Source organism: Papaver somniferum, chromosome 8 (assembly GCF_003573695.1).
Source record: "Papaver somniferum cultivar HN1 chromosome 8, ASM357369v1, whole genome shotgun sequence".
NCBI classification, from domain to species: domain Eukaryota; kingdom Viridiplantae; phylum Streptophyta; class Magnoliopsida; order Ranunculales; family Papaveraceae; genus Papaver; species Papaver somniferum.
This window is the reverse complement of record NC_039365.1, coordinates 49,122,811-49,149,265: the sequence shown is the minus strand read 5'-3', so window position 1 is coordinate 49,149,265 and position 26,455 is coordinate 49,122,811. Positions and strand designations below refer to the sequence as shown.

At 36.0% G+C, this 26,455-nt stretch overlaps 1 pseudogene; it reads right to left on the bottom strand.

The window, feature by feature from the left end:
* Positions 1–6,176: 6,176 nt before the first annotated feature.
* LOC113307166 lies at positions 6,177–6,276 on the bottom strand (annotated as a pseudogene).
* Between the last annotated feature and the right edge of the window lie 20,179 nt (positions 6,277–26,455).

Here is a 26,455-nt window from a genome sequence, read left to right as displayed (position 1 = left end):
ACAACAACAGGGGTATTAAGTGATTCTGGTGGTTGAAAGTAGTGTTGTCTGTGATGGGTTCTCACTCAATCTTGGCGTTGATTTAAGTTCTCTAACCAATGGGTTAATTCAGTCAAAGTTGGTGGTTGTATGCAAATCTGCAGATGTGAGTGGAAGCAAACGTAAATGGAGATGGATTACAGGGATTTCGGTTGCGAACAAGAAAGGAAGGTGCTGCTGTCATGGTCATGGCTATGAACAAGGAGGTGCACATAGTGTTGCTACCATGGGTTTTGCTTCATAGAAGTGGGTTTGTGGTTGTAGGCAGTGGAAAAGGGCTATGATGGTTGCTGTTGATGGGGAATTTTGGTTGATGTTTATATTGACTGAATTGTGAGAAATTACAGTAAGAGCGCTGTTTCTATCAAGTCAAATACATGTAACTGATTTCAGCTGTTGTAGGCAGATATATGAGGAAGAAATAAAACTATGTGGAGTGATTTTCCCCAATCCAGGAAGGGTTTAAATCAATCATTAGAGATGGGTGTGCTGTGTACCAAATGGAGAGATGAATAAGGTCGATTTCCATTCTTTCAGGCATGAAGACAGGGTTGAATCCGAGCAGAAATTTGAGAAGAAGTCACGACAATTGTGTATAAAAGGGAGCATAATCAGTCAAGAAGGGTACGTCGGATTACCACTTTCCTTAGTTTCTTTTCTTTGGTTTTCTAGCTAGGTCTTTCTGTTAGTTTTCTTATTTGTTGTTTTGGTGTTTTTCAATAGAAATATTTAATGGCTATCTACACAATAATGAGAAGCTAAACCCCTCTCTGCCAAGACAAGATAGGAAACTTAATAGGTTCAATGTTTTTAAGTTATCATCAATAAATTATTTTAATGATTAACCCATTTCATCTTTGTTTGATTGCTATTTTGTGTTGAGTGTGTCTATAAAATTCTTAGATTTGCTATGATTTCCGGATACATTGGATGCTACGACATCCCTGTGACATTTCTCAATTGGGATTTGTATTTAGAACATAATATCAATCTTTATGTAATGGTATTTTTAGTTGCACTCAGAATTATTTATGTCATATCTTCCGGGTAGAACATATTACTATATGTTTCTAAACGAGTTATCTTTTGATGATATAGGAACTTGAATGCTATTAGGTGGAACCTAGAAGTCTGGCTAGATTTACATCAAATGTTACTTTTTACAATCATCTTATGTTTTTTTCTCAATCACAACTCAATTACAAATCAACTTTACATTATTGCCTTGCTTGATAATTCTCTCGAAACACCTGCAATCACTGTGGTTCGAACTCTCTTTCGACTATGTTACACTTATATATCCTTGATACTCTGAAAAGAGTGATCAATCAATCACCTCAGAATAATCTTAACCGTATAGTAGCGGAACAAGATATTATGGAATCACAAAGAATGAAACGAAGATATTTTTGATTACTTTTTATCTTACCTATCAGAGATAAATCTCGATCAAATATTAAAGAATATAGTACTCAATACGATAGAAAAAGTAAGATCAGAACATGCAACTCCAGAGTAAATAGTTGGGTCTGGCTTCAGAATCCCAATGAAGTCTTTAAGTCATTAAGCTATAATGGTTTTAGGAAAAACCTAGGCTAAAGAAGAATCGACTCTAGTCGCAACTAGTATCGCACAGGATGTGGGGATTAGGTTTCCAAGTTACAAAAGTTCTCCCTTATATAGTCTTCAAATCATGGTTTGCAATCAATGCTACCTAGGTAACAAAGCATTAAATATTCACCGTTAGATGAAAACCTGATTAGATTCAAGCTAATATCTTTCAACCGTTAGATTGTCTTAGCTTGTTATATATAAATAAAATGTGTCTTCATTTAGATATGGGTAACCATACCTAAACTGTACACTTGGTAACCGAAGTTGGCCATATGAACACTTTCATATCAACCTTGTTCATCTTAATCACAACTAGTTCAAATGACTCAAATGCAACTAGTTATAGAGTTGTTCAATTGTTTATATTTTCATAGAAGTATGCAAGATACAATTGAAGCAAAATCGGTTTTGATTCACTCGAATCAATTCATGAACATTATAGCCACGGTTTGCAAATATTGCATTCCTTATTATATAAATGTATTTGTTCATGAGTATGTAAACATACATAACTGATTTTAGAACTTAACCGACTCAGGTATGCAAATAGGTGCGCATACCCAAGTTCCCGGACTTGGTCGTTCGCCAGTATGCGAACGGGTACGCATACTGTCGTTCATGACCAAACTCAGTTGAATCAGTATGCATGTATTACAGTTCCCGGGCTTCAACTGTTGAATCAGCATGCATAAGGGTATGCATACTAAATTCCCGGACTTCAACTGTTGAATCAGTACGCATACGGGTATGCATACTAAATTCCCGGACTTGAATACACTTGCAACAATTAGCATACAAGTAAGCTTATGGTGCTATATCCAACCAAAGGTTAATTGTTCTAAACTACCATTTCAATCATTGAAACATTCTTGGAAGACGAGAATAGTTGTCTCACAAAAACTATTAACTTCAAAGCAATCTTCAAGTGACCAAATGATCAATACGAAACATTCCGCGTCTACATCAAATGACTCTCTCACACAAATCATGTAAGATGTTACCAGGCGGTATTCACATGATCATCTTTTTACTTTCGTCAAGAATAAAAGATGAACTTGGTTAAAGCGAAAGCTTACCAAAAAATATTTCGAGAAATATGTAAGCGAGTTAAACTCATCTCGAAATATCAAATGTGTATGATGTAAAGTCTATATAGCTATACGACTTTTGTCTCAATAGGAGATTGATAGACACATTTTTGTGTTTGATATAATCTCAATTGTATATATTGTTAGTGCTCGATTTTGTATTTATTTTGGTTTTTTTTGTCTTTGTAGGTGTTTTTGGAAAAATAAGATTTTGCGGTGGAATTGGCTCGAAAAGTGTTTTTTGCGTACATGGGAGGACATTCGCTATACAGACTCTCACTTTGGATAAGGGGTAACCTAATTACTAAGGGAATCCTATTTCCAGGCAACTACTATTTGCACCCCATCAATGATTAGGGGGAGACCACCTTTCTTCACAAATTCAAAAACTAAATTTGGCGGGAACATTGTTCTCACATCTGCATGACTTTGCTGGAACGGAGTTGGAGAAATTTAAGGAGATTCAATTTCGTATTTCGTATGGGATGGATTCTAAGGGCGTAAACAAGACTAGTATGTGGTTCAGATTCGATTAAATTGGAGTGCTTAATTAGTTCTCGTGAAAACAGAATAAGAGGATCTATAGTCGGGTTCTGTTGAGTGGCGTGGAGGAGTTAAGTGAAGTATTAAGAGTGTATCGATGGCAAGGGTCCTATTCTACCGTCAGGAACGAGTTTGGTAAGAGTTTTAACAACTCAGCAGACGTGCAGAAGAGAAATATAAGGAAATATCTTCGAGTTGGGTAAAACAGGAAGTTAGCATATTTTCGGGAATTCCTATTCATTATAGGGAAGGTACGTGTGAAGTTAAGAGAGGATATATTCTCGAGAGATTTTACTCTCTGTTTTGAAGAGTTTTAACCAAATCAGAGAGGCGTGAAAGTAAGGAAAGCAGCAGGAAGTTACGGAACTTGGGAGAGAAGAAAAAGGAAGATATTCTCGGGATTCATATGACCTGTGATGTATAAATAAGAGGAGAATATCACAGAGGAGGATTATAGAGGAGTTTGGGGCCTTTACGTAGTTGAGGGGGAGCTCTGGTGCGAAGAAATCACACTGCAGAGAAAGTGCAGCAGCAGGAGGAAGAAGACGAAGCTGAAGAACATTGGACAGACGAAGACAATCGCAGAATCCGTGGCCTTTTCTTTCAAAATTCAATCACTTTGTAACAATTTCTGTAAAAATTATTCGGAGTTCGCAACAGTCTAGTGTTAGGATATTCTGTAACAGTGGTTCGTAACAATTATATCCGTTACAAACACGGTGTTTTATACCTTCTCTTCTTTTTAATCAACTTTTGAGCAACAAGCATGTTTTTTGTGCAAGTGGTTAGTATGAGGAGTTAAACCCCATTGCTGAGGCGATAGAGGAAGCTATTTTTCCAACAAAAAAGTGGTATATTTTTATTTATTTATTTATCGCAATTATTTTTATGATTGTTTTGCCTTGATTGAAAATTGTTTGAATGATTCTTGTTAAGCAATTGTTATTTCTTTTGATAGAGCATGCTTGGACCTAGGTTTTTGATGTTCTATGCTTCGGATTTACACCTGTTATTTTGAGAATCTACTTGTTGCAATACTTTAGAATCAAATTGGACGAAAAAATTGCATGAATATAAATACTGGATTAAATCACTTTGAATTTGGAAAATAGTGGAATCTTAGCCTCAGTGTTTCTTTTAGTATTGATATCATCTTTGATTGAGTTTGCTATAATTTTTAGTGAGTTTTCTATTTTAATATTAGAATTTAAGTCTAATTAATATCCTTCACAAGTCTGAGAATCGAACCACTATCTACAAATCACATCAATTTTTGGCGCCGCCGACGCGGACTTGTTTTTAGGGTTTTAGATTTTTTATATATATATATATATTTGTCTTTTTTATGTTTTTGGGTATTTATCTTGTGTCTACAGGTTCTGGATCATAAAGAAAATTGAGCCAAGGAGTTTGGTGATTTCATAAAGACTTGGAGCTAAAGATTAAAGCAAAAAGAACAGAAAAGAAGAAAATTTAATTTAATTTTTTATTTTAGTTTAGACAATTTTAGTTTAGGGTTTGTTTATTTTATTTTAAAAAAAAACTGTATTAGGGTTTATTATTTTTGTAAATTTTCTTTATTTTTTTGGACTTTTGGACTTTGGGACATTATTTTTTTTTATTACCCTATGGAAGGGTACTTTAAATATAAACTGTTTGCAGAGAAGGAGGAAAATTACGATATTGTCTCTGCACCTTGGGTTCGTATACTAGACATCGGAGTCAGTGGCCCGAGTCGAAATCAACCGATTCATCCCCCGTCTGGAACGGGAGGTAAGATTTTAAACACTCGCGAATCCCCTGCCAGCGAGTTACTGGACTCCTTCGTATGCATATATGTTGAGGACTGAATACAGACATTTATTTTTCTAGTAAAGGGCAAGGCCTGGCCATACAAGATAAGGGTTCGGATTTCATCACCGTTCTCTTCTTGCCCGCTTTAGGAACACGTAACCTACGCGAACCTAAGACCAAAATTTTGACTAGAGGGAGACCGATAGGGTAACGAGCTTAACAGGAAAGTCATTCTAAAAATATTGGTTACTCTTTTAAGCATAGTTCGAAATTCTTGACGGTTTCTGTAAGTTGAATGCGTGACTCTGCCGCCTTGTAATATCGGTGAGTCCTTGGGTATCAAAGCTCCACCGAGCTTCCCTCGCCTCTATTCAACTTACGTTAACTCGGATTGATTCCAGAGGGGTTTGCTTAAATTGTAACGAATTCCCGTTCGAAGGATTAGAAGCTGGTCTAGAAACAATCTAAGTGGAGCCATCATGCTTTTTGTTTGCTAGAAATCAATAGGTTTGATTTGGTTGAGTCGGCCTTGATCTGTGTTTGCTTACCCTTCCAATTTAGAAAATTCTATTGTATGCCTGAACGTAAAAGAGACGCACTAGGTAGATTTGTTAAAGAGAAACCTAGTAGTTCGAAGCGTCTCGATTACCTTAATCTAGAAAGTGCTTTTGAAGAGTCTGTTTTTGAACGTCTTTGACTGAGGAGAGAATCCTGTTGCTCCGATAGCGCCAGAAATGGCAACTTTGAAAGCTTTGTTGAATCCAACTAGGACTACCCGTCCTTCGTGTATTAAGTTAGCTGAAACGGAGGCACCCTATGAACTGAAACCTGGGACCTTACAGATGCTCCCAATCTTTTTAGGGAAAGAAAATGAAAACCCTTATTACCATGTTAGGGATTTTGAGGAAATTTGTAGTACTCTAAGAATTAGAGGCTTAGATGATGATGCTTTGAAACTTAGGTTATTCCCATTTTCCCTGAAAGATAAGGCCAAGTCGTGGCTGTATAGTTTGGACTCCGAGTCAATTGAGACATATGAACAACTTACATCTGCCTTTTTCAATAAGTTTTTCCCTAGGCACAAAACATCGTCTATTAGGACGCAAATATGCACATTTTCACAACAAGAGGGAGAATCTTTATATAGGTATTTGGAAAGGTTCAATGATTTATTATCCCAGTGTCCTCATCATGGTTTAGAAAAGGTTAGGCTAGTTCAGATCCTTTATGAGGGTTTAGATTATTCCACAACGACCATGGTTGAGTCTCTATGCACTGGTGGATTTGAAAACCAAACTGTTGATGCGGCGATGGAATTTTTTAATGAAATCGCCGAAAAAACCCAGCAATGGGAAAATAGTAGGGCACCCCAGAAAACAATTCTTTTAAGTAGAGGAAACGTTAATAGGGTAGAAGGAGGCTATGAATCAGATGCCAAAATTGCTGCTATAGCAAAAAGGTTAGAAGCCTTAGAAGTGGGCCAGACTAGTGGTAGAGTGGAGCCTTTTTGGGAAGGCCAGAATATTGAAGAGCAGGCCAATGCTCTTTATAATAACACTAGATTTGATAACCGTCAAAAGATTGACCCATATTCAGAAACCTATAATCCTGGTTGGAGAAACCATCCGAACCTTTCGTGGTCTAAGGGCCAAAGTCAAGGTCAGTTTAGTAATTCTAATGCTCCCCCAGGTTTTGGCTATACTAAGAATCCTTCAGGACTAGCTCAGTTTCAGAATCAGTCAGATAAGAAAATCCTAAGTTTAGAGGAATCTCTCGCCTTGTTAACTCAGCAAACTGCAAAATTCCAGTTATCCGTAGAACAAGTCTACAAGCTAGTAACAGGATAGGACAAGAAAATAGTCAGGCTATTTCCGAGTTAAAAACCCAGGTTGGTCTGATAAGTGATTCTTTGAGAGAAAAAGGTAAGTTTCCTAGTCAAACACAACCCAACCCTAGAGGAGTTCATGAATTAGGTGCAAAACCATCGAATCAATTGAATGCTGTTAGAACCCTTAGAAGTGGTAGAGTTGTAGACAATAAGGTAACCATGCCCGATAGTGAACATACTGTAGTTCACCCCTCAGGATCTCACCTCTCAGGACCAGTAGCTGAAGAGACTGATAAAGTTTCTATGATGTGAATTCGGTTCCTGAAAGGTCTGATTTTAGGCCTAGAGCCCCATTTCCTCAGCTATTAGTACCAACAAAGAAGGAATCGAACTTTAATGACATAGTGGAGGTTTTTAAGCAAGTTACCATAAACCTTCCCTTATTAGATGCAATTAGGCAAATTCCTGCTTATGCCAAGTTCCTTAAGGATATGTGTACGCGAAAGCGAAAACTTAGCGTCCATAAGAAAGCCTTTTTAGCTAGTCACGTAAGTTCAATCATTCAGAACACCACAACTCCAAAGTACAAAGACCCAGGTTCTCCTACCATTGCTTGCACAATAGGTAACTTCCGGGTAGAAAAAGCTTTACTTGACTTAGGAGCCAGTGTGAACTTACTGCCATTCCATGTATACTTACAGCTAGGACTTGGTGAAATGAAACCTACTCAGATGACACTGCAGTTAGCTGATAGGTCTGTTAAAATCCCTCGAGGTGTTATCGAGGATGTTCTTATTGAGGTCGACAAGTTTATTTATCCAGTGGATTTCGTGGTCCTAGATACCCAACCTGTCCCTGACCCAGAGAACCAGATACCTGTGATTTTAGGTCGCCCATTTTTAGCTACGTCTAATGCGATCATTAACTGTCGAAATGGTGTGATGAGTTTATCTTTTGGTAATATGACTATGGAGATGAACATTTTTAATGTCAGTAAGCAACCTCATGAGCTAGATGACACATGTGTTGAGGAGGTGAACATGATAGAAGCCTTAGTTCAGGAGTCATTACCAAACATCTTGTCTGAAGACCCATTAGAAAGTTGTCTATCCCATTTTGGTTTAGATTTTGACGACGATAGCACTATTGAACAGGTGAATGCTCTATTAGATTCTACCCCTGTGTTAGACACTGATAGATGGAAAGCTAGGTTCGAACCGTTACCAGTTTCTGAGACTACCCTAATTCCTTCTTTAGAAGAGCCCCCAAAGTTGGACCTTAAACCACTACCCGATACTCTAAAGTATGTGTTTTTAGGCCCATCTGAGACTTTACCTGTGATTGTAGCTTCCAATTTGGATAGTGATCAGGAAAGTAGGCTAGTAAATGTACTTCAAGACAATAAGGAAGCTTTAGGGTGGACTATAGCAGACATTAAGGGTATAAGTCCTACTGTGTGTATGCATCAGATTCATTTAGAGGAAGACTCCAAACCTTCTAGGGAGATGCAACGTCGACTGAACCCTAACATGAAAGAGGTAGTTCGAAAAGAGGTGCTTAAGTTGTTAGATGCGGGTATTATTTACCCAATTTCAGACAGTAAGTGGTCAGCCCTGTTCAGGTTGTCCCCAAGAAATCAGGTATCACTGTAGTCCAGAATGATAATAATGAATTAATCCCAACCCGAGTGACCACGGGATGGCGTGTGTGTATTGACTATAGGAAATTGAACAAGGTCACAAGGAAGGATCACTTTCCCCTTCCTTTTATCGACCAAATGCTAGAGCGATTAGCTGGACATAGTCACTATTGCTTCTTAGATGGCTACTCCGGTTATAATCAGATCGTTATTGCCCCGAAGACCAAGAGAAAACCACTTTACCTGTCCCTTTGGTACCTTTGCGTATAGACGCATGCCTTTCGGGCTATGTAATGCCCCTGCAACTTTTCAGCGTTGTATGATGAGCATATTTTCTGATATGGTAGAACGGTTCTTAGAGGTCTTTATGGATGATTTTTCAGTGTTTGGTTCATCTTTCGATGAGTGCTTGCATCATTTGACATTAGTGTTGACTAGGTGTAAGGAAAAAAATTTAGTGCTTAATTGGGAAAAATGCCATTTCATGGTTAAATCAGGAATTGTATTAGGGCACATCGTCTCTTCAAAGGGTATAGAGGTAGACAAAGCCAAAGTTGACCTTATTAAGACTTTACAGGTCCCAAAAACCGTAAAATATTAGGTCATTCCTAGGGCATGCAGGTTTTTACCGTCGATTCATTAAGGATTTTAGCTTGATTTCTAGACCTCTTTGCAATTTGCTTGCAAAAGATGTTAAGTTTGTCTTTGATGATGCTTGTTTAGAGGCTTTTGAGAAGCTTAAAACTTACTCACTACTACTACTGCCCCGATAGTCCAGGCACCTAACTGGAACCTACCCTTTGAGATTATGTGTGATTCTTCAGATTATGCTATAGGCGTCGTTTTAGGACAACGAGAAAACAAATTACTTCATGTGATTTATTATGCTAGCAAAACTCTGAATGATGCCCAAATGAACTACACAACTACCGAGAAGGAACTTTTAGCCATCGTGTTTGCCTTGGATAAGTTTAGGTCTACCTATTAGGTTCTAAGATCATAATCTATACAGATCATGCTGCTTTGAAATACCTTTTATCTAAGAAGGATACCAAACCTAGATTGATTAGATGGATCCTATTGTTACAGGAATTTTCCCCAGACATTAGAGACAAAAAGGGTGCAGAAAATGTAGTAGCAGATCACTTGTCTAGGCTAGTTGTTAGTTCCCCTAGTGATTCCCTTCCTATAAGGGATAGCTTTCCTGATGAACAATTGTTCTCTGTTTCCCAATCACCTTGGTATGCAAATATAGTGAATTATCTTGTTACTGCTGGTCGAACCCCTCAACATTGGGGTAAGCAAGATCGTTCTAGGTTTTTAGCCGAGGTTAAGCATTTCTTTTGGGACGATCCTTATCTGTTTAAGTATTGTCCGGACCAGATTATTAGGAGATGTGTATCTGAGAGTGACCAGTCTAGTATTATCTCCTTTTGTCATGAACATGCATGTGGGGGTCATTTTAGTGCTAAGAAGACTGCTGCTAAGATTTTGCAGTGTGGATTTTACTGGCCTTCGTTGTTTAAAGATTCCCATAGTCATTGTGTTTCTTGTGAGCGTTGCCAGAAGTTAGGAACCATTTCCCGTAGAAATATGATGCCTTTGAACCCTATTTTAGTGATTGAGGTCTTTGATGTGTGGGGCATTGATTTTATGGGTCCATTTCCTATTTCGTTTGGTTATCTTTACATACTTGTCGTTGTAGACTATGTGTCTAAGTGGGTTGAGGCGGTTCCGTGTAGAACGAATGACCACAGGGTCGTAGTCCAGTTTTTGAAAGAGAATATACTTACACGTTTTGGTACGCCGCGAGCTATAATTAGTGATGGAGGTTCACACTTTTGTAATAGACCATTTTCTCTTTTAATGAAACAATACAGTATTACCCATAAAGTAGCAACCCCATATCACCCTCAGACTAGTGGTCAGGTAGAGGTTTCCAGTAGGGAAATTAAACGTATTGTAGAGAAAACAATTAATCCAAATAGGAAAGACTAGTCGTCGAGGCTTATTGATGCCTTATGGGCTTACCGTACTGCGTTTAAGACACCCATTGGAATGTCATCTTATCGTTTAGTGTTTGGAAAGGCATGTCACCTGCCTGCTGAGTTAGAGCATCGAGCCTATTGGTCTATTAAGAATTTAAACTTTTCACTTGACAAGGCAGGAGCTCAAAGAAATCTCTAGCTCAATGAGTTGGACGAGATTCGTAGAGATGCATACGATAGTGCTAAGGAGTATAAGAACAAAATGAAACTTGTGCATGATAGGAATATTTTACGAAAGTCATTTTCTCCAGGTCAAAAAGTTCTTCTGTATGACACTCATTCGCATCTATTCCCCGGGAAGTTGCGCTCTCGGTGGACCGGTCCTTTTGTGGTCCGTACTGTTTTTCCTCATGGCACTGTTGAGATTGAGACACCAGATGGTAGTCGTTCTTCGAAGGTTAACGGTCAGCGATTGAAGCCCTTTTTAGAGCCTTTTCCTACAGGTGATGTTGAGGAGGTCCCTCTGGAGGACCCTGTTTACCTTGATTGACCATCGAGGCGATTTTGTATGTTGTATAATATTTTTGTAGGTTTTTGGTTACACTTCACCCAGGTACTATCTTTCCGACTTCTCTCTTTACTATTTCCTCTTGTTACTTATATTTTTGGTACTGTTCTTTGATTAGAAACATTGAGGACAATGTTAGATTTAAGTTTGGGGGTGGGGTAGAACTTTTTGTTACCTTTTAGTTGCAAGAAATAAACTCCAGAGCCTAGAAATTTATCCTTATTAAGGATGGCACTAACCAATCTAAGTGGATGGAAGCATTTTGGTTGTAGGAGTTGAGGAACCAATCTGACTAGATGGCAACATCTAAAGAGTCTATTCATAAAAGCACAGAGCTCAGGTGTTATAAATAACATGATAGTTTCACCATATCTCGTTGAGTCCTTTTCACTTCTGTTTTTATTTTGTTTTGTTTTTAAACTATGTTTCTCTAAGTGATTAGGTGGGGATCATGATTCAAGTTGTTACCAATGCTAGGGTGAATTAGAGTGATTTAGAAAAAAAAAAAAAAAAAAAAACCAGATCATCAGACCAACTGGAATAAATTCAATAAATTCGACCACTGGAACCCTTGTATATGCCAGTTGTGTTGACCTAAAGTTAGGATTATCAATCACTGGTTCCCTTGTATATGCCAGTATGTTGATATTAGTCAGACTAGTATCTCAGTCCATTAGGATAGGTTCATTTTGGCGGAGGCCTTCAGACAGATATGAGAAACACCGTTCACCTAGTAAACATCAAAACCGTCTATGTTTTTCTATATCCATCTTCTTGATCTATCCATGTGATTAATTTTGACTGTGGATATTGATGTCCATAGTGCGACTATCTGAGTAGAGCTCTGTCACTTCATATGAATTTTAGTATGCTTGAGTGCAAACTCGTGTACAACAATTGGAATTTCGCATCAGGGTACTTCCTCCTGTAGTCAACAAGTATGCCGACCAAGGAGATTCTTTAGTGCCTTCCAAGGTTCTGTGTAGATAGCTAGGGTCTGGAGTAAAAAGGTTTTGTGGGTATACCTCTGGTAAGCCCTCCGGAGACAACACTCCGCCACTAGGGACACTGGTTTAAAGGCTTATTGCATACGCTAAATGCAATCGACGATGCCTGTGACAGTGAGTTAGGATTTTATTTCTATTTTTGCTCGAGGACTAGCAAATAATAGGTTTGGGGGTATTTGATAGACACATTTTTGTGTCTGATATAATCTCAATTGTATATATTGTTAGTGCTCGATGTTGTATTTATTTTGGTTTTTTTGTCTTTGTAGGTGTTTTTGGAAAAATAAGATTTTGCGGTGGAATTGGCTCGAAAAGTGTTTTTTGCGTACATGGGAGGACATTCACTATTCAGACTCTCACTTTGGATAAGGGGTAACCTAATTACTAAGGGGAATCCTATTTCCCGGAAACTACTATTTGCACCCCATCAGTGGTTAGGGGGAGACCACCTTTCTTCACAAATTCAAAAACTAAATTTGGCGGGAAAATTGTTCTCACATCTGCATGACTTTGCTAGAACGGAGTTGGAGAAATTTAAGGAGATTCAATTTCGTATTTCGTATGGGATGGATTCTAAGGGCGTAAACATGACTGGTATGTGGTTCAGATTCGATTAAATTGGAGTGATTAATTAGTTCTCGTGAAAACAGAATAAGAGGATCTATAGTCGGGTTCTGTTGAGTGGCGTGGAGGAGTTACGTGAAGTATTAAGATTGTATAGATGGCAAGGGTCCTATTCTACCGTCAGGAACGAGTTTGGTAAGAGTTTTAACAACTCAGCAGACATGCAGAAGAGAAATAGAAGGAAATATCTTCGAGTTGGGTAAAACAGGAAGTTAGCATATTTTCTGGAATTCCTATTCATTAAAGGGAAGGTACGTGTGAATTTAAGAGAGGATATATTCTCGAGAGATTTTACTCTCTGTTTTGAAGAGTTTTAACCAAATCAGAGAGGCGTGAAAGTAAGGAAAGCAGTAGGAAGTTACGGAACTTAGGAGAGAAGAAAAAGGAAGATATTCTCGGGATTCATATGACCTGTGATGTATAAATAAGAGGAGAATATCACAGAGGAGGATTATCGAGGAGTTTGAGGCCTTTACGTAGTTGAGGGGGATCTCTGGTGCGAAGAAATCACACTGCAGAGAAAGTGCAGCAGCAGGAGGAAGAAGACAAAGCTGAAGAACATTGGACAGACGAAGACAATCGCAGAATCCGTGACCTTTTCTTTCAAAATTCAATCACTTTGTAACAATTTCTGTAACAATTATTCAGAGTTCGCAACAATTCTGTGTTAGGGTATTCTGTAACAGTGGTTCGTAACAATTATATCCGTTACAAACACGCTGTTTTATACCTTCTCTTCTTTTTAATCAACTTTTGAGCAACAAGCATGTATTTTGAGCAAGTGGTTAATATGAGGAGCTAAACCTCATTGATGAGGTGATAGAGGAAGCTATTTTTCCAACAAACAAGTGGTATATTTTTATTTATTTATTTATCACAATTATTTTTATGATTGTTTTGCCTTGATTGAAAATTGTTTGAATGATTCTTGTTAAGCAATTGTTATTTCTTTTGATAGAGCATGCTTGGACCTAGGTTTTTGATGTTCTATGCTTCGGATTTACACCTGTTATTTTGAGAATCTACTTGTTGCAATACTTTAGAATCAAATTGAACGAAAAAATTGCATGAATATAAATATTGGATTAAATCACTTTGAATTTGGAAAATAGTGGAATCTTAGCCTCAGTGTTTCTTTTAGTATTGATATCATCTTTGATTGAGTTTGCTATAATTTTTAGTGAGTTTTCTATTTTAATATTAGAATTTAAGTCTAATTAATATCCTTCACAAGTCTGAGAATCGAACCACTTTTACCACTATCTACAAATCACATCAGAGATAGAATAAAAATATACTTCTGAGTGATAGATGAGTTCAAGTATCCACATACCTTTTGTTGATGAAGTTCCACAAGCTCCTCTTAGTAGTTCTTCGTCTTCAATCTATGAACGCCGTGAAGTCTAAATCTCAACTACACATTCTCCTAATCTGGGACATAGTTATAAGTAAACTAGAAATCAAGACTTATAGTTTTGACAACTAAACTTAGCAAACAAGTTTGAGATAACAATGCTTGCGAGTTCGACCAAGCAGTGCTGTAACAACAAGAATGGACATTATGATCATCAAATGGATTATACACATGTTTAAACCATTTTTTAACTCTTATTTTTGGAAGATTCCTTCTTTGGTGTGAAAAATCATCATAGAACTTACTATCATCAAAATATGAGACATGTTAGAACCTTGCCTGAAAAGGTTTGTGTGGTGGATTTTGACAGTCTGTCAATGAGATTTTTATATCCTTCAATTATAAGATTTAAATTATCTTCCGTAGCTCCATTGTGATTGGCCACTTCTGGTACCTTTTTCACACCTTGAAAACCATCCCTAACCCCAGTTTGGGAAAGGTCTTTTGAATATTCCTTGACCATTTCATGTTAAAGCTACTATTACAGGTTCGGACATTAAAAGGGAAAATTGAAAAGATCTTTCTGGAATGTTTCACAGAGTGAGTCCTAAAGACAATTGGTTTAGACATACGAATATCAGTTACACCTTTGAGTATTAAATCTAAGGTTTGTTGGAGTAAACCAATATAATTATCATCCAACCTTAATTTGCACTTCCGTCGAACATGTTCCTTGGTGTCACAATAGAAACACAATTTCTGATCTCCGGAGCGATTAGAGTGAGTAGGTTTAACATAATCGTTAGAAGTTTTATTCCTTCCATGAGATATAGTAATTCCTTGATTAGAAGAAGTTGTAAACACATTGTTAGAGCATAGCTCGGTTGAACCCACCAAGCGTTGGTATGTCAAGTTTGGTTGTCATATTTTTGTGAATCAAAACTCATTTTAAGAGTCGCTTGATTATGTACTAGAATCAACTTCGTATAGGTTAGCTTGAAAGTATTAAGATACGAACCAAAGGAATTGTTCCAAGTATGTGACTTATTCATAAGTTGGAGGCGTGGGAATACAGACGGAATTAGGTGAACTATAGGTTTAGTTGCTTGGTCTCAACTATACGAAGTTGGTTTAATTTTGTGTAGCGGATTAATCCTGAGAGTATTCAATTCTGGACAAGGTCCCATGGTTTTTCTGCATTTGCGGTTTCCTCGATAACAAAATCTTGTTGTGTCATTTACTTTATATTTCCGTAGTATAATTCTTTTATTATAGTTAAAGTAAATTACACAAACGTTAATTCTTATTTACTTGATAAGCAATCCTATTGTGTTTGGTTAAGTCCGAACCTATCAAGTAAACATACTTCGTTGTTGTATTGTCTCGATATTGTATCCATAGACGATCACACGAAGTGTGGACCGATTAGTTGCATTGTCTCGACTCTGTCCATAGAAAATCACTTTCGGAGAAAGGACTTATAGGTAGGAAAAGTTTTAGTTTGAGGTATATTTGGGTACCCTCTCCTTTTCAATTGGTATCAGAGCAGGAAAGCACGAAAAGATCTAAAAATCTGTGTTTGGTGCGATCCACCCTATAAGAATTGAATCTAATGGTCGATTCAGTTAACGTAATGGCAGGATTTGACTACTTTATAAGATCGTGGTGGAAAACACGTATGAAGTATGTAATACCTTTATTCCTAAACCTGTTAGGAATTATGCTTATGTATGTCTTGAGTGACTTACATAATCCTTTGGCTATCATAGGACAATATATCATTATTGTGAGTAACAATGATACAATGGCTTATGTGACATGTTGTATCTTGAGAATGCATAAAATTTTGCTAAATTTTTTTATGAACATCGGTTATTGTGTTTTGGAAAAATCAGGAATCTTAAATATATTTTGGATGGCCTACCGAAGTATATACATGTACATTTTCAGATCTAGAACTGTCAATGTTTCACTTTCTAGGATGCGATTTTGGAAAACATGTTATCCTACAAGGAATGCGTTTTTAATGAATAATTCTATTAACAATGGTTTGCTTCATACACCTCACAACTGTTTTAATGAAGCAAGTGATCTTTTGACATTTTACTGGGATTATGATTCTGATGGTATTTTTAACAAATATCATATCTTGTTCAAATCTATCTTTGTATACTCTAGTAAATTCTTGAATATACTTCAAGTAATATTATCAACTTTTGGTAATAAAAGGGTAAACAAAATTTGGGACAAAAACATGGGATCAATCCGAAATAAAGATCCAGTCCATGAAAAATCGGTTTTCCAAAAGAAGGACGTAGATACAAAATCGGAATTTTTTCCCCACAAGTCACGGTTTCCTATTTTGAGAGTATTTCCTAAAACTAGTTATTTCCTGTTTTTGATATCAAGTCTTCTTATAAAAGATAATCTCTTGCTATGTGTTCAAACATATTGGGGAAGATTGGTCAAAGTCGTAACTAGGGTTTCTCATATTTTCGCAAGTATGAGAAAAAGGGAATCAAGAACCAAATCCGCGGATAGTCGGATCAGAATTGAAGATATTGATGAAATAAGATTTCCTAATAGTATTGGCAACAAGCATGATTTAGCTAGTTTTGTTGACAGCTCTTGTTTCAGTAAATACGAAATTCTCAAGAGAATGGATTTTACCACTGAAAAGAAATTTGATTTAGATGTCAAAGATAAGGATTATGTGAAATTTGTTCAAGATCGAAGCTGGGGAAAACTTTTCGATTTTGAAAAATATTCACGTGATATGGTAAGAGTTTTTTATGCTAATATTCATAATCTTGATCATAAGAAACTTTCCTTTGTTACACTTGTTGGTCAAGGAATCTTTTATGTTGATCGTAAGACAATATGTAATGCTATTAATTACAATGAGGGACGTAGTCACTTGATTACTGGAGTTGAAATTGAACACGATACCATTTCAACACAACTCACTGGAAGATCAACAGAATGGGAAAAAGGTATATTTCCAACAAAAGATATACCCTTCCAACTACGGGTATTTGGTAAACTTGCTTTGGCTACCCTATTTGCAAGTACAAGAGATAAGTCTGTTTGGGACAAAGATTTTGCAGAATTTATTTATTTTCTGTTAAAAGGAGATCCTCAAATTGATATTTGTGGTATTATTGTCAGTCAAATGATAAAAATGTCAGATTCTATTTATTCCTCAGGAATAAAGAGGCATATAGGGTTTCCCTGTATAATTACAGAGATTTGTAAATTCATCTCAGGAGATGAAGTAAATGATATGAGAAGCATTACGACTATCTCTAATAAGACTATAGGTCAAATGATTGGAGGACAATCCAGTAATAAAATGGGTGTTAAGAGAATTTCACCAAATTCCTACAAAAAGTCTCTTCTTGTTCATCTTGAAAATCTTGGTAAACAACTTGATTGTTTTCAGAAACAGATGGGCTTTGCTGCTCGAAAAGATACAGAAACTCTTAAAGGAATTCAAAATTTTGAATCAGAGTTTTGGGATCAAGAATCAAAAAATTGAAGAAGAGCGACAAAAAGCACTTGATCTCGAGGAATATTCTTCCCAATGATTAAGTTAAAACAGAAAAATAGACAGTAGGTTTTGATTATTTCAATAGTCTATTATGAATAAAACTATTTGATTTATAATTTTTCTTGTGATGGTTTTCGATTTACATAGCATGTGCTTGAATGCTTTATTATTGCTATGGATGTTTATGGGATGTTTGATTTCGGTTTTATTACCTTGATATTTGATCTCATAATATTATGAGCCTTTATGGTTTGGGTGACTTTTTGATTTAGCAGGATTAAGTTCTAGCCCATGTTGGTAGGCTTTATCAAAGGATCATGAGGGGTTCTTGTAGAAACAATATGGGAAAAAGTCACAATATGTTGAATCGGCTTTGGTTTAGCATAAAAGCATATGTGTTTCGAAGGTTTTCAACTTTTGCTTGCAATTGTTAAAACCGGTTTGCAACCTTTCTATGGTAAATGTTGGTTCTTTTTAATCTTTTGTTTTTCATAAGGATGACAACATAATGATATTTCGATATCAATTTTCCCTGGAAGAAGATGCAAACATATTGGAGAAGTGGATGCGAAATTTAAGGTAATAATGTTGTTAGTTAATTGCTTTCCTGTTTAAGAAAAGCCCAATTTTATTTCATATATATTTTGCTTTTGCTTAACAAAATTTCGGTACAATTGATGTTTTATTCCATGATGTGTGTATGGATGTGTGTGTGATTCAATTGGTTCCGGTTAAGAAAAACTATTGTTATCTTGCTTTATCGTGTGGTATAAATTATTTAGGATTACAAAATTTCGGTGCAATTGCGGTGTTTTAATGCTTATATTGATTCAATTGCTTCCGGTTGAGGTGAATAATTTTACAAGCTGATTTATTTGGTTTGTATGAATTATTTATGGCTTAACGAAAGAAAAGGTTTACGGGATGGATTATTTAGTCCATATCAATTCCGGATAAGAGGAGCTAAGTTTATCTTAGTTAAACTTATCAAACTGGAGGTTTCGGTTATTCAAGTCTAATCGAATGCCTTAACAAGAAATGCTAGTTAACTAACCTAGTACTTGTCTTGTTTAAAATTTAAAGGTATAAGTTATATGGATAATTAGAACCTGATGAGACAAATATAGTTATCTTTATTTTGGTCTTATCGAATGAAGCGGTTGTATTTGTACAATCGGTTTATCAAAGGGACTAAGTTTCTTAGTTGATTTTTGGTTTGCTAAACTAAATTGGGAAGATTTCTTCGGGAAATTGTTTTATTGATAACATATCAAAACAAATTACTTTGTAGTTTCGGTTTTGATATTGGTTATCAAAAATTGTGTGTGGAACCCTCGTGCTTAACTCTATAGGTTTGCAAATCTATTTTGAGATTTGTAAGATTCTTTTCGTGTTGTCCTTTCTTTTTTCATTTCTTTGTCATTTTGTGACAAAAAAGGGGAGAAATATATGGAGTAAACAAGTGATACTGCTACTAATTTTATATTGATTGGTATCACTAAGGAGAAGAACATTTGTGCTTAATCGTTTATTTAACGAAAGAGTGAAGGCATAGACTAAGGGGGAGTAGCATATCATATTAATTGGTATAACAAAGACGTTAAAATTGATGAAATCTACCTATCTCGCTTTTAGGGGGAGTATTAGCTTTATTATTATAATGTCAACAACGGCATTTAAGGATTGAATGAATGCAGGTTATTGTGTTGTTGGATTCAGGAATCAAGCGTATGTGTAATCAATTCTTGTAATTTGTTTATCCATATGATTGTAAGAGTTTTGTCACTAAAATTTACAAAGGGGGAGATTGTTAGAGCATAGCTCGGTTGAACCCACCAAGCGTTGGTATGTCAAGTTTGGTTGTCATATTTTAGTGAATCAAAACTCATTTTAAGAGTCGCTTGATTATGTACTAGAGTCAAATTCGTATAGGTTATCTTGAAAGTATTAGGATATGAGACATTACAAGTATTGCGAAGACTTGAAGAAGTGAAGAAGTAAGAAGCTACAACGACAACATCATCCTTCCACTTGAGGTTAGTGATATTTGACTTGAACTGTTTCATTCCCTAACGTATCTTTCAAGTCGTGCATATTGAAAAAGAAACATCGAAGCATGAACACTCTAGATAGACATAGTATTAAGGTTATGAAGTTTATTGCTTAACCATTAAACTTTGTATATAAGACATCGACATAATCGTTCAAATGCTATCGTGATTATGTATGGGTATGAGGTGAGTATTTCATCCTAGGAAACAATGTTTTTACATGTGTTTTAAGGGAGTAAGTTCATAAACTTGTTTATGAATTGAAAAGGAAATCGTTGGGCGTTATTGGGATTGCTATACATTGCATATCTTGTGAACATCCAATATGTGTGATTTAGTATAACCGCTCATGACTTGTTTGTGTTCTTGGTAAAACTATTCACAAAGGCCTGACTTATGTGTGGGTATGACTTTTATTAGTGAAACCGATTTTAAATAATCACCTGAGATGGTATGATCGAGTTTGTGATTTGTTGAACCGAATCTGGGTAAAGAGGAACCGATCCTATGAAGAGGTGCAACACGTCACAAAGGGGAATAGATCCTTGTATGAGGTGCAACAAGTTTGTAGCAGAAAAGGGAACCGATCCTATGGACATGTGGAACACGTTTTTAGGCAAAGGGGAACCGATCCTATGGACATGTGCAACATATATAAGTTAGATACCATATATATGTGGAGAACCGATCCTAGTACCTAGTCAACCTAATTTTGGAAAGCTAGTGTGATTATGCACAGTACTCACATGGAGGTAGAACCGAAACTTGTTTTGGTAGAAGCGTTAAACCCATGATTTGTGATTGAGTGTTTCTTAATCAATCGCGTAGTTCTTGAAAGTCAGATGAACCAATTCTAAACTTGTTTGGAAGTGTGGAAAATCGGTTTCAAGGTTGTAAGTATGAAAGAGGACTTACAAAGTAAGGATGCCAGCATACTTTGAACACGTACAGTAATGTTTATCTTTTATTGTTCAAAGTTATTCCTTAATAGCTACAAGATAAAAATCACAGGACCGAAATATAAAAGTTAAGAATCTTTTAATTAAGGTTGTTAATTTTATTTTAGGAAAATGAGAATTAGTAATGTGCATTTACTAGTTGAGATCTTCCAAAGAGATTTTCGGTCATTATTTTGGACAGAGCATTTCCAGGAATTATGGAAATCGAATTTGGAATATATTGAATATCTTTGAGAATATTTTCGGTTTTGGAAATTCCTTGGTGTCCAAACTTCCTTGTCTATAAATACTTGAAGTTTGCATTTCTAGCAAACTAATCCTTCGTGACAGCAAACTTCCTCGGTTATGTTGTTACTGGTGAAGCCACCTATTCGGAGAGGATAGTAACCTAATTAGGCGAAATATCTTACGACCGCTTAGTTTAAAGTCTTCTTTGTGTTTGAGAAGCTCTACGAGTACCGTTGGCGGGAAACTAGATAATTGCGGTTTATCTTGTGTTTTCGATTGATTTGATTGACTAACGGTGGTTGAACTTTGATTGCACCCAGTTTATTTATGATTGAGAATCTTCTCTTCTGATATAAGATTCACTCAAACTATATTGAAGTTTCGACAGGGATCTTTAGACTATTGTTAGTTCTAAAGACGATCTTGTAATAATCTATTGTTAACAAACTCCGTTCTGTGCGTGATTGATCACAAGAGATTCAAGTTGTTGTGTGCAGGTGTTTATTCAAGATCTAAGAAGATTTGAAGACAAAGAAGATATTGAAGATTTATGATTTGGGGTTCATAATCTTTGGTGTGCACAATACTTGTTTTGGTATAAGAGGATCCAACTATAATCGGTTTATCCTTGTGGTAGATTGGATTGATTAGTTGTGTAGATCGGCATCAATACAATTCTTTGTGATTAAAAGTATTGATTGCAAAATCTAACAATTACCTTTGGTGATTGAAAATAAGATAGTCCAAGAACCTAACGAAGGAGTTTATGTTAAGATAAACAGAAGAGCCTTTGTACGACTCACATCACTTGGTTGAATAGAGTTGATACCAAACAGATTTGTTGTTCCTTTACTATTTGGAATACGAAAAAAAGGAATTGTTCCAAGTACATGACTTACTCAGAAGTTGGAGGCGTGGGAATACAGACGGAACTAGGTGAACTATATGTTTTGTTTCTTGGTCTCAACTATATGAAGTTGGTTTAATTTTGTGTAGCGGCTTAATCCTGAGAGTATTCAATTCTAGACAAGGTCCCGAGGTTTTTCTGCATTTGCAGTTTCCTCGTTAACAAAATCTTGTTGTGTCATTTACTTTATATTTCCGCGTTATAATTGTTTTATTATAATTAAAGTAAATTACACAAACGTTAATTCATATTTACTTGATAAGCAATCCTATTGTGTTTGGTTAAGTCCTAACCTTTTTATCAAGTAAACATACTTCGTTATTGTATTGTCTCGATCTCGTATCCATAGACGATCACACGAAGTGTGAACCGATTAGTTGCATTGTCTCGACTCTGTCCATAGAAAATCACTTTCGGAGAAAGGACTTATAGGTAGGAATTTTTTTAGCTTGAGGTATATTTGGGTACTCTCTCCTTTTCACAAATCTTTAGTAACAGGAAGGGATCGCAGCTTAGCTTCTGAAACTGATTTTGTCAGAGAAACACGATTAAAAGTAGTCACGTTTTCTAACATCTCAGTTTTGTCAGAAGTAATAAGTATAGTGGACACTTCAGAACGAACCTTGCATTGAATAAAGTATTTACTCAATATCCGTTTAATCTCTAAAGCATTCTCCTCAAGTTTGGCCTCGGGTAAGTTTCTCGACAAGCTTACTTCGGCTTTTTCCTCATGGAGAATCTTTAATTGAGAGTCACGATCTTTCATACCAGTAAGTATATTGACCTTGTGCTTCAGCCTAATAACTTCAGTGGATTGAATTCTAGTCCATCTTAGAATTATTGCACTTTCTTTGGATGCTTCTCTTTCTACTCCAGAGTCAGACTCATTAGTAAGATAAAAGGATAACACTTATCAATACTTGCCTATTTCATGGGAACATGACGTTCATCTATATGCGAGACGGACAAGTCTTTCTCTTTAATAGATTCCATAAAAACAGAACTTTTATTCCTGGTGGTACGTTTGTCTGAGATAAAACTTCTGTCCATAGAGTCAGATTTTTATAAACACGGACTTATGAGGTCTTAGCGTGTTTGCCTGCTCTGATATCAATTGAAAATGCGGGGGTATAACAACCACACCCAATATTTCGTTGAACAATCTGTATAGACTAATTCCAATATAATTCCAAGAGCACCAACTTAAAATTGAGACTCAATCAAGAAATATATCAAAGATCTTTATCTCTTTCTCAATACAATCAGCAAATCGAACAGATAGGAATCAGTGAGCCTGATTATGTGAGAATAACTTGGACGGTACCAAAGACCAATGTCCAAGTGTCAATCAAGTTCTATCCAACAAACAAGGTCGGATTTATCAACCGTGATTGAACTTCTAAAACTCTCATTTAATCATTGAAACATCCTTTGAAGACAATAACGGTAATCTTACACATACCACTAGCTTCAAGTAATTTTCAAGTGGTTAATCGATAAATACGAAACTTCCCAAGTTAACATCAAATGACTGTCTCACACAAATCATGTAAGATGTTCAAGGTATTTTTCACATGATCATCTTTGAATTAACATCTAGTTTCCAATAAATAAATTATCTCCAACTAAACTCGTCAAGTATATGATGAACTTACCTAAAGCTAAAAGCTTCCAACACATATATTAAGAAATAGATAAACAAGATAAACTCGTCTCGAAATATTAAATATGTATAATGTAAAAGTCTATATAGTTATACGACTTAGTCTCTTTAGAAATAAAATAGAATAGACTTCTGAGTGATAAATAAGTTTTAGTCTCCACATACCTTTTGTTGATGAAGTTCCTCCAATCTCTTTAGTAGATCTTCTTCTTCAATTGGTGAACGCCGTGAAGTATAAATCTCAACTACACAGTTCTATCCTAATATGAGACATAGCTATAAGTAGACTAGAAATATAGTATATAGTTATGATCAACTAAAATTGAAAAACAAGGTTGAGATAGCAATTGTTAGAGCACTGCTCGGTCGTAAAACTTGAAAGATTCTTTCTTTCAGCCAATCTTGATTTCGAACCGTTATTATGAGATTGGTTCTTAGTTTTTCAAAACCATTGATAAAGTATACCATACTATCAGTAGGTATCCGCTTGGTTTCTTTAGGATCTTGAAAGTTGAAAGACAGAAGACACGACTCATCTTGAGATCCAGTAGAACTATCAGATTCATAATCAGACATTATTTTTGAGATGATCTTCTTCATCCTTTCTGTATTGATTCCCAGATAATTCTCAACTTTAAGAGCTTCCTTCTTATTATCCTTTGTAATACTGCAAGTTATTGGAGGCATGCTCAAAGGTTTAAATAAGAATTAATCAAGGTTTCTTAATACAAGCAAGAGGGAATTTTATTAGAAGAAAATAACCTTCGGACCAAAAATACCAAAGAGCTTCCTATAAAATATACTGAGTATATATTTTATTCCCATGAGATATTATCTGAAACCCTCATGCTAGGAAGATCAAAGGTAACATTAAAATCCGAAAATTTTAATTAAAACCCTAATTACCGAAGATCGGTGTTAGCATGAACCATCTCCTTTTTAGACAATATGGATTCGCAGTTAACATTTTTGTCATAAATTTTTTCCTCATAAAAACACAATATATGTGCTCTCGTTTTATGTGCTTCCTCATCCTGAAAATTATGAGCACAAATCTGGATAAGGGTGCATAAACTCCATACAACTAAGTTGTATCGGAATAAGCCTTGTCATGCTTACAACGAGTATCAGAACCATAGTTCATGTTCCTCTTTGGAGGTTTCTGCCCAAATATTTTCTCCCAAGAAGTTGATCTTCCTTGTGATACAAGTTTGATCATGAGGAGAAAATGAACTGATGTGAGAATTGTTATAGCATTGCTCGGTCGACCTCGCATGCGTTGCTATCTCAAGCATGTTTGTCAATGTTAGTGATCAAAACTATAAGTCTTGATTTCTAGTCTATTATAGCTAAGTCTCGGACTAGGATAGAAAGTGTAGTTGAGCTCAAGGAGTTCATGGCGATTCATCATACAAGAAGAAGAACTACTCAAAGGAACCGGTGGAGCTTCTCGACAAAAAGGTATGTGAAGACTTGAACTTATCTATCACTCAAAAGTCTATCTACTCTATCTCCTACTCTTTGAGACAAGAAGTCGTATGCTATATATAGACTTGGATTATACATATTTGGTATTTCGAGCCGAGTATATCTCGCCTATCTGTATCTCGAAATATGTGTTGGTAAGCTTTTCGCTTCGATCAAGTTTATCTTTACCTAGTGACGAAAGTCATGATATGTTTCAATCATCTTGGAAATTGCTTTGACGAGAAATGGTGTAACAACTGTATAACGTCCTCTAAGAATGTTTCAATGATTGAAATGAGAGTTTATATTACATAACCAATAGCGGACATAAACCTTGTTGTGGAAACACATTTATGTATAAGTCTTATTCCTTGAACCAAAGTTTGCGAACTTTGTTGATCAAGAGAAATCGGAAGTATGGCATGTGCCAAGTCCGCGAACTGCCGAAGTTCTCAAACCCGAGAAATTCTGCTGGAGTTGATAAACTACTTGCATGAGCCAATTTCGCGAAACCAGTCCGCGAACCGGCGAAGTACTCATCTCGAGAATTTCTGCTGGAGTTTGTGAACTCTATCCGATTGCTTAATTCCGCGAACCTAGTCTGCAAACTTGAGAAGGTTATATATATGAAGATGATTTCTGAACTTAAACTTATAAAGACTAAGGAAAGTAGTTTGCAAACCGTGGCTATAAAATTTCATGAACCTATTCAAGTGAATCAAATCATCTTTGCTTCAATTGTGTCTTGTGTAGTACATACGATTTCCTTGCAATTGAACAACTCTCTAACTAGTTCATTTGAGTCATTTGAACTAGTTATGGTGAAGAAGAACATGGTTGATATGAAACGCTCATATGGCTAACCATTTGGTTGATTATTGGTGAACCAACAAGGCATACGTTTGGGTACGGTTAACAAACCTAGAAGCGTGCATTTTCAAGTGTGTATAACAAGATAAGTTTTCGATCTAACGGTTGAGAAATATTAGCTTGAATCTAAATAAGGTTTTCATCTAACGGTGGATATTGTTTGCTTTGTTACCAAGGCAAAACCCTGATTTGAAAGATTATATAAAGGAGACATTTATTATTGTGTAAAACTAATCCCCACACCTTACATGTGATACTAGTTTGCATACTAGAGTCGATTATCCTTTAACCCTCTGGTTTTCTTTTCTCAAATCGGGTCAACGACTTAAAGACTTCATTGGGATTGTGAAGCCAGGCCGATACTACTTTTATCGTAGTTGTGTGATCTGATCTTGCATCTTCTATCGTATGAGTACAATCAGATTGATTGGCTTGAGATTGATATCTCCGATAGGCAAGATATAAAAAGTAATCACAAACATCTTTGTCTCATCGTTTGTGATTCCACAACATCTTGTTTTGCCACTATATATTAAGATTGTTGTGAGGTGATTGATTAATCTAGGATGTTCGAGAATATAAGACCGGATTATCAATTGGTTCCTGTTCACCTTGATTATTATCAAAAGACAGAACAAAACCTTTAGGGTTTATCTATGGGAGACAGATTGATC